Source organism: Mus caroli, chromosome 3 (assembly GCF_900094665.2).
Source record: "Mus caroli chromosome 3, CAROLI_EIJ_v1.1, whole genome shotgun sequence".
NCBI lineage: Eukaryota > Metazoa > Chordata > Mammalia > Rodentia > Muridae > Mus > Mus caroli.
The window spans coordinates 61,131,877-61,147,142 of record NC_034572.1 but is presented as its reverse complement, the minus strand read 5'-3'; the positions used below and the strand labels follow the sequence as shown (position 1 = coordinate 61,147,142).

Genomic DNA, 15,266 nt, shown 5'->3' with positions numbered 1-15,266 from the left:
ATCTGTAGGTTTGGTCTTCTCATTGTGTCCTGGATTTCCTGGATGTTTTGAGTTAGGATCTTTTTGCATTTTGCATTTTCTTTGATTGTTGTTGATTGGTGTTCTCTATGAAATCTTTTGCACCTGAGATTCTCTCTTCCATCTCTTGTATTCTGTTGCTAATGCTCACATCTATAGTTCCAGATTTCTTTCCTATTGTTTCTATCTCCAGCGTTGCCTCACTTTGGGTTTTCTTTATTGTGTCTACTTCCCTTTTTAGGTCTAGTATTTTTTGTTGTTGTTCATTTCCATCACCTGTTTGGATGTGTTTTTCTGTTTTTCTTTAAGGACTTCTACCTGTTTGGTTGTGTTTTCCTGTTTTTCTTTAAGGACTTGTAACTCTTTAGCAGTGTTCTCTTGTATTTCTTTAATTGAGTTATTTAAGTCCTTGATGTCATCTCTGATGAGATATGCTTTTAAATCCGGGTCTAGGTTTTCGGGTATGTTGTTGTGCCCAGGACTGGGTGAGGTGGGAGTGCTGTTTTCTGATGATGGTGAGTGGTCTTGGTTTCTCTTAGTAAGATTCGTACGTTTGCCTTTCGCCATCTGCTAATCTCTGGAGTTAGTTGTTATAGTTGTCTCTGGTTAGAGCTTTTTTCTCTCGTGATTCTGTTAGCCTCTATCAGCAGACCTGGGACACCAGCTGTCTCCTGAGTTTCAGTGGTCAAAGCACTCTCTGCAGGCAAGCTTTCCTTTTGCAGGGAAGGTGCACAGATATCTGACATTCGGACCTGCCTACTGGCATAAGATGAAGGCCTGAAACAGGGCCTGTCCCAGAAGCTCTGTCACTTCAGCCTGTCCCAGAAGCTTTTTCTTCTGTAGTCCACACTCTCACCTGCGCAGACTAGTCTTGGAGGGATCCAGGAACCAAGATGGCTCTCTCAGGTGCTCTGGCAAAGCCCTCCCAGGCTGGGGAGACACCTCTCCTCTTTTCCAGGATTTCTTAAGGGATTTTTTTTTCATTTCCCCTCTAGGGACCTCTATTGTCTTCAGAAAGTTTGTTTTAAGGTCATTTGCTTGTGCTTCAGCTGCATTGAAATAGTCAGGGCTTGCTGTTGTAGGATAGCTGGGCTCTGGCGGTACCATATTGCCCTGACTAATGTTGATTGTGTTCTTACACTGGTGTTTAGGCATCTGAGTTTGAGATGATTGTAGGTCTAGGTGCTGATTTCTGGATTTGTCTTTGTTGGATGGGTGTTTTGTTCTTTGGCTTCTGTGTGCTCTTTGGTCTTTGTGTTCTGGATTTCTGGTGACCAGTGTGGCTTCTAATCCAGTAAGGAATCTCTGACCAGGCTTGACTTCTGTTAACTAGCTTGGCCTTTGGTGCAGCAGGGGTTCTCTGTTCTTCTGACTGATGTGCCCTGAGCAGCTGGAGTCTGCTGGAGTTAGGGTCCAGGGCCAAGCATGAAATTAATTCTTGAAAAAGTTAAAACCAAGATGGACAACACTTTAGGAATGGCAGCCTGAAGTTGTCCTCTAGCATCCAGATGTGTGCACATACACAGGATTATGCACATACATACATGCACACACATAAATACATACCAAATACACACACACAAACACAATACACGTACACTTAAAATGCAATACACACACTACAGATACACACACACACACACACACACACACATGATTTCGTGGAAGAGAAAATTGGGTACTCAGTCTAACCATTGGGCAGCAAAATCTCTGGAGTGTTCAGGTAGTTCTGAGCATTCAGTTTTTTATAAGAGTCCAGTGCAAAAGAAAGAACAGAGAGTTGCTGACAGGAAGTAGGGTTTTCAAGGCACAGATAGTGTGAAGAATACACATACTGTTTACAAAGTATTTTCTGAGAGTCATGAGTTCTATTTCTCAAGTAAGCTTACAATAAGGAAACTAAGACAGGGGACCTCAGTGGTATCTCCCTAGATGTGTGGCTCCCCCCGCCCCCTGTTTCTCCATAGAATTTGGGTATAATTATTTTCTTTTCAGGTCTTGTCATCCTCTTGTTCTCAGTAGTTTAACTAGATCAGACATAAAGCTTGGGACAAGATAATAGGACTGTTGGGAACTCAGGACTTCCTAGCTAAGAGACAGTTTTCTCACTGGATTTTTTAAATGAGCAGATGGAATAGTTCAAGTCTATGACAGAAAAGAAAGAAGCAGAATGTATATTAGTGAGTGTAGAGGAGACCTGGAGAAAGTGGGCAAGAATTGGACAGAGCTAGGGCAGTTCAGGTGGTAGCACGTGGGCTCCTGCTGCAGGCCTTACCTAAAGCCAGCCTCTACCATGTGGATTGTAGGAGTCCATCAATTACTATTTTCCTTGGTCACCTTTGACATGGATTTTTAAACTACCAGCAAGGAAGTCACTAATCAGTGGACAAAGAAGAGAAGGAGCTGTACCAAGGAGTGCTCATGGTATGTGGTGATTAAAGGTTTCAGTTGAGTCAGCAGAGTTCACATAAGGCTTGATATCCCAAAGGTCACCAGGAGATTTGGAAAGATCAGCTACAACACAGTGGTGACTTGGTAACAAGGTTCTGCAATAGTATGGAGTGTTTTCCATGCCTGTGTGTTATTGATATGGCTTCTATTCCATCATGTAGAATAAGGGAGCACCCTGGATGGAGAGTGGAGATCCAGGCATCTTTATTCCAAGTATATCTCAGAATTGACTAGCTGTCTACTTTGAGCAAATCACTATTTAACTTCTTGAGGTTTAACAGTTTGTATATCTCTCAAATGATTCCACCTGTCTGGTTCTCAGAAAACCATAAGCACGCGCACACACACACAAAGTCTCAGTATCTGCTATTTCCAGCAAATTTATACTGTTCAGAAACTGAACAAGAAAAGCAGTCACCCAGGTATTCCCAAGTCTTGTTAGCATTCTCCCTTCGCTGCTAATCTATATTCTTTGTGTTCAATTTCATCCCATGCTGATCACTTTACCAAAGGCTATGTCACAGTGTGCGTAGCCTGTTCAGAGCTGTGGTGCACAGCCTTTGCCTCTGGCACCTGCTGTTATTTTCCTCAGCTGACAATTTCTCCATGTGTACTCTGTGTTCTGGAGTAGTACCCTGTGGTTAGGGTACACTAACAACCCAAGACAAGAGTGATGGGTTCATGGTGTCTGTCCTAGAAGGTATCATAGGCCTTTACTCCTAAGAAGGCAATTGTTTCTCAAGTAGCTACGGTCTTAGCAAGGTTGTTGTTGTTGCTGCTGCTAATGCTTCATGTAGCTTTGTTTGTTTTGTTGTTGTGTGTTGAGACAAGGTCTCACTGTACAGCCCCGGCTGGCTTAAAATGTAATATGCAAATCAGGCTGACCTAGAAAGTCACAGAGATCCTTCATCCTTCTAAGGATGAAGTAAAAAAGATTTTGCCATCATTCTCAGCTTACAGAGTCTTTTCTAGGGTCTGAAGTGTGCTCTCTTTTTCTTTCTTTGTACCCTAGACATGAAACAAAACTAGCAATAAAGGTTAGGAGCCATCAAAATGCATCCCTCTTATTTAGCTCAGCTGGGATTGGGAGGAGAGAGGTTAACTTTTCAACAGGGCCACATACCGTATATATCAGCCCTAACAATGAGGCTTTTATTTCCCTGAGTCAGCTTTAAAAATAATGTTGACTTTTATGGTCGATACATTATAGATCACCATATTTATGTCAAGACATATTGGCATGAAAATAAATCAATGAAAATATTAATACACAAGCCTTGTGTTTAAATGAAACTCCTTGCAGCTCCACAGTTCCCCTCATATTTCAATGTAGGGCTCTCAGGGACCTCATGTTGGACGTGTGTTACTGAACATGAAATCAAGGCTCATTTTCATTCTCCACAATGACTGCTTTTAATCAGCCTTGTACAGAATCAGCTTCAAATTTTTCCACTTTGTTCTTTTACCACAAACATACATAACTGCCTCCCATCATTAATAGGAATGTCAATTCTAATTTATGGTTTGTGCTTAAAATATCTCAGAGCAAAGCACTGGCTGATATATTTTTTAATAAATGAAACTCTGTATTTGGAGACCGACTTCAATCACTATTTTCCATCCACGTTATATTTTACAGTCATATATTTCAGAAATCAAGCTCATAATTTAGAATTTTTTCAAATGGGTTAAAATAACACATTCTTTTCCACATGTCTTCTCTTTTGGATGCTCTCTACCCTCACAGGACGCATGAACCAGCTGCTTACAGCACTTCTAAGGGACCTGTGCTCCCAGACTGGGACATTCAGTCACCAAGTGTGGTTTATTCCTAACTCCATAATTGCTGTCACCCCAGCCCCAGGCTTTAGGAAGGACCACACAGACAAAAAATATGTTAATGTTAGTTCACAGCTGTCAGTCCACACTGTGTGAGTGGCCTAGCTACCGGGACAATCACCACGTCCTGGAAGCATTTCTTTGCCTCTGTGAAGAGATTAGATCTATCCAACAAGAGCAGATGCCAAAGGATGCCCTAACAGGCTTCAAATGTCCAATATTTGAATACTGCAACACATCTAAAAACCTCAATACTCAATAGAGTTGAAAAAAACCTTCCTGTTGGATCATAGCTATCTTGAGTGCATGCAACCCAGAGGTCGAGGGTTGGACATACCTGCTGGGACAGGGAGAATTATGGGAGGCCAGGAGAAAGCAGAAACAGAACAGAGAAGCAGTGAGGTAGAGAATGGGAGAAGGGTGAGACAGCTTGACTCAGGCAGAAGTCTGGTAGGGCTCCCTCATCTCAGACTCAGCTCATCTGCCGATCCATTCTGCCTGCCACCCACCACTCATCCTTTTCCTGCACAGTAGCCCCTAACCTGGCCCCCAATGACCCAGCTCTCTGTTCTTCAAACAGGAGGCATGGTGACTTTTCAAAATGCAGATCCTGCCAGATTGTTGTGCTTTTTCTGCACATAGACAGACATGCAGAGAGCTAAACCAACCCATCCGAGGGGGACAGACTTATACACACTAACATAGCAATGACTTAAAGTACACAAAGATCCTCAAGCCGCTACAAAAATCACAAATCATCAATAAACAATGAGTTGAACTGTATCCACTATAAGATGGAGACTGGTGTTCACACCCAAAAGGATACACATGGTATGAACTCACTTATAAGTGGATATTATCCATAAAGCACAAGATACCCACACTACAGTCCACAGGCCCAAAGAAGATAAATAACAAGGAGAGCTAAGGGAGGATGATTGAATCTCACTCAGAAGGGGAAGTAGTCATCGGAGGTAGATGGAGAGGAGATGGGGAGGAGACTGGGGTTAGGGGGTCCGGTGTAGGGAGAGCCAGGGAGATAGGGCCAGGAAAGTAAACAAAACTTGGTGGCAGGTTGGAGTGGTCATCTCTAGGATGTGCCAGAAACCTGGAGTCAGAGAAGCTCCAGGGAGTTTTTTCCAGATAACTCTAGCTGAGACTCCTAGCAGTGGGGCATATGGAGCCTGAAGTGGCCACCTCCTGTAACTAGGCAGGACTCCCAGTGGGGTAATAAGCTCACCAACCCACCCACAAAACCTTCAACCAAAAATGTGTCCTGCCTACAAGAAGTGCAAGGACAAAGATGGAGCAGAGACTGAGGGAATGGCCAACCAATGACTGGCCCCTTTCCATGGGATAGAACCAATCCCTGGCACAATTAATGATATTCCGTTATGCTTGCAGACAGGAGTCTAGCATAACAGACCTCTGAGAGGCAGCTGACTGAAAAAGATGCAGAGACCCATAGCCAAACATTAGATGGATCTCAGGGAATCTTGTGGAAGAGTTGAGGTAAGGACTGAGGGACCTGGAGAGGATAGGGATTCCATAAGAAGAAGAATGTAGTCAACTAACCTGGACCCTTGGAGGCCTGCAGAAACTGAACCACCAACCAAAGAGCAGACATGGGCTGGACCTAGGCCCTCCACACATAGCAGAAGTGCAGCTTGGTCTTCATGTGGATTCCCCAACAACTGGAGCAGGGGTTGTCCCTGAGACTGTTGCCTGCCTGTGGATCCCATTCACCTAACTGGGCTGCTTAATCTGGCCTTAATGGGAGAGGATGTACCTGGTCCTATAGTGACTTGATGTGCCAAGGTGAGTTGGTACCCTGGAGGGGGCCTCCACCTTCTCAGAGGAGAAGGGGAGAGGGAGGAGGGAGAGGGGCTATGTAAGGGGAGGGACAAGGAGGAAGGGGGCTGTGACTGGGATGGAAAGTTAATTAATTAATTAATTAATTAATGGTAATTAATTAATGGTGTTGTAGCCTCAGCCATAGGCAGGAGGATTGCCAATCTAAGGTCAGCCTGGTCCATAAAACAAAAGTTTGCTACAAAACAAAATTAAGAACTTTTATTTCTCAAAAATAAAAAAGAAAAATATGAACATTTATATACCACTAACTCAGGAAAACAAAGTATGAAATAGAAAAAGGTGACATGAATAACTGGGAAGATTTTTAACCTAAAATATATAAAAATCTGGTTCAACAAATAATCGAGAGATACCAGAATAAGGAAAATTAGAAGACCCTGGAACAGTCACTTCTACCCAAAAGCTCTGGGTCAGGAGATGCAGGAGCCTTTGAAACAATTCATGAGAAGGGGTCACCCCTCCATGGATGGGTGACTTTAAAACCAGGCTGAGGACAAAAGCACAAGCTCTGCTCCTGCTGTGTCTTCTCCCCTGGTGCCCTCTGCATCCTCGGGACACTGCATGAGCTGTTACAGACCCACCCGAGGAACTCGCTTCTCTCAATCAGAGCCGTGCAGAAGTCCCTGTGGGGTGTGGCCTGACCAGCGGCAGACAGTAGAATGTGGACCACTGTTTGCCTGGTCCTGTCCCAGAGAGGCTTTCCTGGAGGTAGAGTTTGCTCCGTTTCCCTTAGAGCTGGGCCCCCGCTGCCCTTTGTGGGGACCACCTCAGTGATACCCATTGGCTCTCTCTATAGACGTGTTGTTCCTCAAGTCCCTCTATCCTCCCCCATGCATATGTCCAGGGCTCTGATTCCTGAGTGGTCCAAGCTAGACGAACATCATCTGCCCCACCCTTTCCCTGACAGAGTGAGCCTTCCTACTGGGTAGCTTCAGGTGATGCTGCCATTAGCTTTTGCAGTGCAAGCTACAAGAGATTCTCTCTGCCTTAAGTGAGGCTGGGTGGCGGAAGGGATCCTGGCTCTTTAGGGCCTTGAGCTCTGCAGATGTTCTACTCTCTTGACCTACAGCAAACCAAGCTCTATTTCTTTATACACAACACATAGACACTCGGGCATGATCTGCTTAAAGATCTTTGATGATAAAGGAAAAGGAAGAGAAAGTTTTCTTGAACATTCTCTCTTAGGGTTCTAAGTCCAGAGGCAGTGATGGAGCTTCCTTAACCATGGAATAATGTTGCAGTGTGGTGGTGGTGGTGGTGGTGGTGCTGCTGCTGCTGCTGCTGCTGCTGCTGCTGGTGCTGGTGGTGGTGGTGGTGATGGTGGTGATGGTGGTGATGGTGGTGATGGTGGAGGTGGAGGTGGTGGTGGTGGTGGTGGTGGTGGTGGTGGTGGTGGTGGTGCTACTGCTGCTGCTGCTGGTGGTGGTGATGGTGGTAGTGGTGGTGGTGTGTTGTTTTACATCTTACTCTGAAGCTAAAATTTCTGACTTCCGAGTTAAGTTTAAAGTTATCACACACTTCTACAATGGATCAACAAGAGCATCATGTCTGCCTTTCTGAAGAAATATCAACTCCAGAACCATCGCTATGACAACACAATGTTTCCCATCCATCCCCATGTCTACCCTGACTTGAAACTGCCAGCCATACCACATCCTAGTCAACAGAAAATAAAAGCCCTCAAACTGCAATGTGAACTCACTATAAAAGTGATGTATTCACTATGTCAGATTCAGAACAATTAAGATACTGAAACAGAGCCAAGGTACAGAGCAGTCAGGAGCCCACACTGTAAAATACAATACAAAATCGTTTCAAAGCTAGCATACATATTTAACTACAACTCCATATAGACTATGAAAATGGGTAGTAGATCATCACTGATTTACTTAACAATTTCCTTAAACGATACATTCAGTCATTGCCCATGTAGGGCATACACCCCAAGGCACACATCCTGTGGAAACTTGATTCTGTGGTTAATACTGACCCCTACATTTGCTATGCTTCTTCCTACACTTACATATACAGGATGAACTTTAACTTATTTTTTATTGGATATTTTATTTATTTGCATTTCAAATTTTATCCTTTTTCCCGGTCTCCCCCTTCCCAGCCTCCTATCTCATCCCCCCTCCCTGTGCTTCTATGAGGGTGCTCCCCTACCCACACACACCTGCCTCCCCACCCTGGAATTCCCCTACACTGGGACATCAAGCCTTCACAGGACCAAGGGCCTCTTCTCCCATTGATGCCTGACAAGGCCATCCTCTGCTACATATGCAGCTAGAGCCATGGGTCCCTCCATGTGTACTCTTTGGTTGGTGGTTTAGTCCCTGGGTGCTCGGGGAGGGGGGTTTCTGTTGGTTGATATTGTTATTCTTCCTATGGTTGCAAACCCCTTCAACTCCTTCAGTCCTTTCCCCAACTTCTCCATTGGGGTCCCCAGGCTCAGTCCAACGGTTGGCTGTGAGCATCCATCTGTATTTGTAAGGCTCTGGTAGAGCCTCTCGGGAGACAGCTATATCAGGCTCCTGTCAGCAAGCACTTCTTGGCATCTGCAATAGTGTCTGGGTGTGGTGATTGTATATGGGATTGATCCCCAGGTGGGTCTCTGTTCCACACTTTGTTCCCATATTTCCTTTAGACAGAAGCAATTCTGGGTTCAAAATTTGGAGATGAGTGGGTGGCCCCATCCCCCAATCAGGGGCCTTGCCTATCCTCTGGATATGGTCTCCACAGGTTGTCCCTCCCCTTTGTGGGGTACTTCATAGCAGCCTTATTTATAATAGCCAGAAGCTGGAAAGAACTCAGATGTTCTTCAACAGAGGAATGGATACAGAAAATGTGGTACATTTATACAATGGAGTACTACTCAGCTATTAAAAACAATGACTTCATAAAATTCACAGACAAATGGATGGAACTAGAAAATATCACCCTGAGTGAGGTAACCCAGTTACAAAAGAACACACGTGCTATGTACTCACTGATAAGTGGATATTAGCCCAAAATCTTGGAATTCCCATGATACAATTTACCGACTATATGAAGCTCAAGAAGAAGGAAGACCAAAGTGTGAATGCTTCAGTCCTTCTTAGAAGGGGGAATAAAATACTCACAGGAGGTAGAGGATGGGAGGAACTTGGGAGGAAGAGAGGAGAGAAAGGGGAAAAGGGTGGGCAGAATCAGGTATGGGAGGAGATGGGGATGATATACAGAGGGTCAGGAAATTGAACAGAGGTGTGTAGCAATGGGGGATGGGGAACTAGAGGTAGCCACCAGAAAGTCCCATATGCCAGGAAAGCAAGAGCCTCCCAGGACCCAACAGGGATGAGATAAGCTGAACTTTCACTTATAATGAGGCTCACAAAGTGACTAATTGCAGTCAGTAATAATAGAACAAAACAACAATAAAAATATAATGAAATCTTGTGCTTTGAGAACATTATTGAATAACATGAGGGTTTCTTTGACACAAGAGCTATAGTACTTCATCTGATAGCCTAAATGACTACCAAGTGACTAGCAGGCAGTTAGCTTATGCAGAGTGTATATACCTGACAGAGCTGATTCGTGGGAGAGAACAGTATAGCAAGAAAATCCATCACACTACTCTGATGGCACACAATTGAAAACTTAGGAATTGTGCACTGCTAGAATTTTCTATTTCATACTTCTGGACTGTGGATGACATCATACAACTGTCATCTCAGAAAGTAAGGAGGATAAAGGGGAACTACCATGTTCTGTTTAGTAGCTTCTCTGATTTGAGGTAGTAGTCTGTGGCACATGATGAAGGCAGTACAGACAGTGAGTTGTGTAGTGACTTGTTACTTCTTTACCAAGCCTTGCTTTTGGATGACTGGGGGGGGGGGCAATTGTGGTGGAGTTAAGGAGATAAAAGAACATTCCCCTGACATCTGGTTTTATAAAAAGAAGTCCAACCTTGCCCTGAATGAGTTGCCCCACAACATATAGTTCTCCTGAACCTTAGACTCTCTGCTGAAAAATGAAGAGAATAATGCATCCCGTGCTTACCTCCCAGAATATTCTGTACAATAGTCACCCACCATAAAGGCCCACTCTCAGCTCACTGTAACTCTGTTTGTATGACAGCAACATAGTAACGATAGATCCAGACTGATAAGTGAAGGGTTTGTTGGTAGGATTAGGGCAGGGGGTTGGGGGGGCTGAAGGTCCTCAATGATCATGTCTCTTCTAAGGCCATCAAGCTGTAGACAGAGCCCAACCCCAGTTCAGGTTTCATCCACATGAGGGGGAGGAGGGGGCGTTGAAAACTATCTGTGGTCTTTATTGCCACCCAGTGGTGAGTTTTCAAAATAACATCAAATTATTTTCTAGTGCATTTGAAACAAAATTAAGTCCAGATAAAACATTTGTTACATTAATCTACAGTAGAATTAATGACACCCACATCCCTACCATTTAAAAGAAACCGTAAACCAGGTGTGGTGGCGCACGCCTTTAATCCCAGCACTCGGGAAGCAGAGGCAGATGGATTTCTGAGTTCGAGGCCAGCCTCGAACTACAAAGTGAGTTCCAGGAAAGCTAGGGCTATACAGAGAAACCCTGTCTCGAAAAACCAAAAGAAAAAAAAAAGAAAGAAAGAGAGAGAGAGAGAGAGAGAGAGAGAGAGAGAGAATAAAAATAAATATTATATTGATACTCTGTGTGTGTGTGTATGTGTGTGCATGTGTGTGTGCATATGTGTGTATGTATTTATGCATGTATATATGGATGTATGTATGTGTGAGCAGGTGTATGTGTATGTGCACGTGCACGTGTATATATGTGTTTATATGTGTGTGTGTGTGCAGTACATGTGTGACTGTGTGTATGAGTGTATATGTTTGTGCATGTGAGTGTGAATGTACGTGTGTGTGTGTGTGTGTGTGTGTGTGTGCGCGCGCATCAGGGTATGAGTACATGCACACATTGTGTGTATCCAAATGTGTGTATGTGTGTGGATACATGTGTGTGTGTGCAGGTGCATGTGTGTGTATGTGAATGTTTATGTGTGTGTAAGTGTGTGTGCATAAATACATTGTGTGTGTATGCATGTGTGTGCAGGTGCATGGGGGGTGCAAATGCAAACAGTGTGTGTGTGTGTGTGTGTGTGTGTGTGTGTGTGTGTGTGTGTTTAGAAGCCAGACATTTACTTGAGTGTCATACTTTAGGTGATATTATACCTTATTTTTATAGAGATGAGATCTTCAACTGGGCAGGAACTCACCAAGTAGACTAGACTGACTTGCCAGCCCAGGAATCCTCCTGTCTCCACCTCCCCCACCCTGGGTCTATGGGCGTGTCACCTTGCCTGGCTTGAGGTTAGATGTGAGATTTAGGAGTCAAAGTCCCCAGGCTTGCACAGCAAGCACTTTTTCACTTAGCTCTCTCCTGGGCAGAAGGACTGTGTTGTTTTCGTTGTGAATAAAGCTGTGTAGACAGTAGTCAGCTGTCAGTTGAGCCCTAAATTACCCACCTCAAGCTTATCTTTCTTGCTATGTTTTATTTTTCAGTGTTGTTTCTTTTTGTTTGTTTTGAAACAAGGTCTGGCTATATTGCTCAGTTGGGTCTCAGACTCTTGGGTTTAACTCATCTTCTTGCCTCGGCCTCCCTTGTCGTATGAACACAAGTGTACACCACCACAGTGGCTTTAACCCACTCCCTATTTTAACTGTCTTTCTAAATATTAAGTGCCTAGTGTTAGGTACTGGAATTATACATCTCTCAAGCCCCTGGATTCCATACTAATTGGCTGACCACACACTCACAGACAGGTTACCTAAGGTGACAGAAACTCCAGGCTCCCCGCAGACTCTGTGGCTACTGGAGCCCATCCTACGGACCTGCTTTGTCAGCCTGGATAGCCATCAGGGAGGAACTGCACCTGGCTTCACAGCTCAAAATTGTTTTCTTAAGTGTTCAGGAGGTTGAGATGGCTAATAAGCAAATTGTCCTCAGTATTCAAATAAGCAGTTAATAAATCCTGGAAGAGAAACAAATCAAAATCCTTCCACGGAGCATATAGGCAAAACCTGTGTTTTCCCTAATCCCGAAATCCCATGGTCACTTTCTCTTTCACAATGGTATATGAGGCTAGCACCGGATTGTGGGAGTATCAGATCACCTCTGGGCACACCATCCTCTCAGCTGGAGTGACTCCCTTAAGAGAGTTCCTGAGTCTATGCAAAGGGTTCTACGAGGGCGGAGGGTGTCACGAAACTGGCAGTTTTCTGTGTCCCATTTAAATGACAGCACTGTCTTCCAGCCACCATGATACAAATCTGCCATCAGCAGAGCAAAGACAAGTCAAGGTAAGACCACTGAGCCCCAAAAGCCTATGCATGGAGTTTAAAGGTTGGGTTTAACTCTTTTTTTCCACCTTGATCTGCTTGTGCTCAAATAAGGACTCCGAGGTCAGGAGAAAAGCTAAATGCCAGGTCTCAGGGAGGCTACCACCCAGCTGAGGTTCTGATGCTGTGCGTTTTATTTCCTTTCAGGAGAAGCGGAGGTCCACGCCATCTTCGAGGAAGCCTCCTTGGGGATGGAGAAGCTAGATATGAATGTCTCAAAGGATCATGGCGCCTGCCACTTCTCAGAGAGCTACAAGCAAGTCTACCTATCATTAACCTACAGTCTCATCTTTATGCTAGGGATGCCCCTCAATGGGGCTGTCTTATGGCTCTCCTGGTGCCAAACCAAGCGCTGGAGCTGTGCCACTATCTACCTGATGAACCTGATGGTGGCTGACCTGCTTTATATGCTAAGCCTGCCCTTGCTCATCATCACCTATGCGGTGGGCGACACCTGGCTCTTTGGGGAGATGCTGTGCAGGCTGGTGCGGTTCCTGTTCTACACCAACCTCTACAGCAGCATCCTGCTGCTGACCTGCATCTCTCTACACCGCTTCCTAGGAGTGTGCCACCCCCTGAGCTCACTGTCCTACCGGAATCACCGGCATGCCTGGCAGGCAGCTGCTGCCACCTGGACCCTGGTAGTTCTCCAATTGCTACCTACTCTGGTCTTCTCCCACACAGACTATGTAAATGGCCATGTGATCTGCTATGACACAGCCAGCCCGGAGCAATTTGATCATTTCTTCGCCTACAGCATGGTACTGACGTTATCTGGGTTTGTCTTCCCCTCCTTGATCATTCTTGGGTGCTACTCTCTAATGATCAAGAGCCTGACAAATCCAGTGGAGGACCTTCCAACTACAGGCCACACAGCCCGTGCCAAGTCTATTCGGACCATCCTGCTGGTGTGTGGCCTCTTCACACTCTGTTTTGTGCCCTTCCACATTGCCCGATTCTTCTACTTGATCATCCGCTTTGTGAAGTCACAGGACTGCCAGCTCTTATGGGCAGCCAGCATGGCCTACAAGGTCTGTAGGCCTCTGGTAAGCGTGAGCAGCTGCCTCAATCCAGTCCTGTACTTCTTGTCACAGGGCAACAACAGAGCCCAACTCCTCCAGAAGCTGAGACAAAACAAGGTTGGTGAGCACCCCACTGGTGTGGAAGGAGCACCTAGAGCTAGGCAGATCCAGGCACTGCCAGGATGAAGTACCGAAAGAAAGCTGGACAAAGACCAGGGGCTGGTTAGTCGGGGAGGGTCTGGAGCCTTCCTACAGGGGAGCTAGTGGAAAGGATTTTATAGAAATAGCAAGAGATTTGGAAATAAGACTGCAAAGGGAGCCACCAAACCAAGAGTGAGCTGACATTAATATCCTGTCATTTTGGTCTCGGGTCAAAAGTCAGCACCTCAGAAGCCTCTGCTGCAAGCCCCCATCCCTGACACACTAATGTTGACCTCTCCCCATAACTCAATCATTCTTTTTTCTTCCACAATCATTGCCTGTGGAAGATTAATTTCTGATATGCCCTATCCCAATGGTATGCTGGTTTCAACAGGAGAGGGACCTTGTCTTACTGCTGACCCCCATCACTGGTCTCTACAGCAGGGCCCTGCAGAGTGCTGCACAGTGGATAGAGGCTGAGGGAATGAGGAGATGAAGAGAGGAATGAATGAAGCCCCTACTGTGTGGCAGCAATACACCCACACCTCACAGCAGCCCTTAGAGGCGGGCACTGTTGTCACCTGTTCACAGTCAGGAAACTCAGGCACAGCATATTAGGCTATTGGCAAGTGCATCCATCTGGAGAACACCCACCCAGATCATAACTGAAGGGACACTTCAAGCAAGGCAGGGGCCCTTGAAACATGTGACCCTACATGTCAAGCCTGGGAGTGCCCAAGTGCTCAGCAACACTACCTGTCCCCAAAGATCATCTGGCTCATTTCCACAGCTGGTTATTGACAGATCCCAGAGTCTACCTTTGGGCTCTCTTACTACATGTCTTAAGAGTGCCACACTTGGGAAAAGTTCTACCAGATAAAATAGTAGGTATGGAGTCTAATATCTTCCTGAATGATCTTTTCTCTTCTTTTTATTTAAACATGATGTTTCCATTCATAACGACAACACCACACACAGTTTCCATTCTATAAATTAATTTTTAGTTTTTATGTATTTTACAAAATACATTGGTTTAAATTAATTTTTTGTTTAAATTAATTTTTTTAATTTAAGGATCAAAGCATTCCAAAAAATAATAACCTTGACAAGACACACACACATCTTCTTTTAAACAATGCAATCCCCCCAAAGACCTTTCTGATCTAAACAATCATCTACTGCTTCATTATTATCTCCCCAGGAAGAGATGAACAAATCCTTTTCATAAGAACCAAGCCTCCCCCTCTACTGTACCACTTTAATTAATGGAAATGTCAGCATAAACCATGTATGTGTCTAAATTACAAAGTTTCATTCTGAAAGTACAGTTTATTGCTTCCAAGGCCATACAATAATTAGCTCAGAACCAAGTGCTGCTTAGAAGAATTCTTTGGGATAATTGGTCTAATGAACAGGCAAAGATGATTTCTAATTAGCAGGTCAGCTGTTTCCATGTAAATGTTTCTACAAGAGCAGAGGGGGCTTCAAACTATTCATTTGCATTTCTTCTCTCTCTCTCTCTCTCTCTCTCTCTCTCTCT

At 44.7% G+C, this 15,266-nt stretch overlaps 1 pseudogene; it reads left to right on the top strand.

Annotated features, from left to right (window-relative positions):
- Positions 1 to 12,754: 12,754 nt before the first annotated feature.
- Positions 12,755 to 13,771, top strand: LOC110291835 (annotated as a pseudogene).
- The last annotated feature ends 1,495 nt before the right edge of the window (positions 13,772 to 15,266 follow it).